A 1,600-nucleotide genomic window follows, 5' to 3' on the forward strand; every position below is an offset into this window, starting at 1 on the left:
TCTTGTGGACAACAAGTGGCTTTCTGGTAGTGTTGGGTTAAAATCTGCAGCAGAGGTGTAAATTTAATTTTTTATCGGGTGTATTTATAGTCTGTGTTTGGGTGTATTATGCAGATCTCTATGCAGACCGTTATATATGGGTTCCAATCTATCTGGATCACCACTTCATATTATAGTACCTGTAAATCAGACATTTTGAATACACCAGAGAGAGTTTAATTATGGAAAAAAAATTTACTTATAATTGGATCAAATATATTTACACCATGTGTTCAATTTCTTACAAGAGTATATAACAGTTACATTAATCAGTGACAATATCATTAGAATCTATCTGACAAAATGGATTCAATAACAATGAGGATGGCCTGGACAGTCTTATTGCATCACTTCTCCTCGCTCATATTTCTGAATTTCTCACTCAACAGATGGGTTGCACACTTTAGGTCCTTGATTTGCTGTAAACAAAGCAAAATTAGAGTTAGATATATTTCTATTATGAAAAACTGATTTGATCGAAGATATATATTTGTTCTTACATTTTTTTCAGCTTGGTTTCTGCCTGCCATTTTTTCTGAAATGAAAAATACACCCATAGATATCAGTAAGATACACCCATAGATATGAGTCAGATACACCCATAGATATCAGTCAGATATCACTCAAATACACCCAAATGATTACAAAAATACACCCAAAGGATTACAGAAAATACACCCAAACGGTTACAAGAATTCACCCAAACCAAAATTCGTTGAAGTACATCTTATGCATAATTCAGAACTCTTTCTCTTTCTCCTCCTCATCTTCTGCTGCTTCTTCTTCTTCAAAAACGATTTTACCATGAAAAATCGAAAAAAAAAAGAGAAAATAGAGAGAAAAGACGTAAATGAAGAAGAAGAAAATGAGGAAAACGAGGAAGAAGAACGTGCAGAAACGAAAGAAAAGGAGAAGAAGAAGAGTAAGAGGAAGAAGAACGTGCAGCAAGAAGAAGAAAAAGAATTTTAGAAACCATGAAAATCGAAAAAAAAACGAAGAAGAAGAAGAAGAAGAAGAAGAGGAAGAGGAAGAGGAAGAGGAAGAGGAAGAGGAAGAAGAAGAAGAAGAGAAAAAGAAGAAGAAGAAGACGAAGAGGAACCGTTTGAGTGGGGCGCGTGTAGTTACGCTCCATTCAAAATGAGTTAATGCGCGTGTTAATGAAGTTTTGGCTGATAACTTGTAAAACTTGTACGGCCTTTTTACTTGTATGTGTAGCAGGCCCCTACTATAAAATGTGCTATTAAAAGCCAAATTTAAAACACAATGTGATATCATTATTACATGTTTTATCCTTCATAATTTTTTAGAAGAATGATAGATTCTAGTGACATAAATATTTTACAAAAATTTAAAGATATTGTTTCATTACAAACCAACAAAGATGATGCTACTACTATAAATAATAGATTAATAATTTCTGAAATTAATGAATGAAAAAAATTAATACAAAAAGATGTTCGGACAATGTAAAAAATAAAAAACATTATAAAAGATCAATTATCATATCAAATGAATTAGTATAGTTAATTCTTTTTTTTATTATTATTAATAAATTATTTTC

General features: G+C 31.5%; 1 long non-coding RNA gene across 1 annotated transcript; it reads right to left on the bottom strand.

Annotated features, from left to right (window-relative positions):
* LOC110269004 lies at window positions 212-579 on the bottom strand. Its single transcript, XR_002357836.1, has 2 exons — window positions 540-579; window positions 212-458 (listed from the first exon to the last, which is right to left on the bottom strand). It is a non-coding gene; the product is annotated as an uncharacterized LOC110269004 (long non-coding RNA).

This window comes from Arachis ipaensis, chromosome B02, assembly GCF_000816755.2.
Source record: "Arachis ipaensis cultivar K30076 chromosome B02, Araip1.1, whole genome shotgun sequence".
Lineage (NCBI taxonomy): Eukaryota > Viridiplantae > Streptophyta > Magnoliopsida > Fabales > Fabaceae > Arachis > Arachis ipaensis.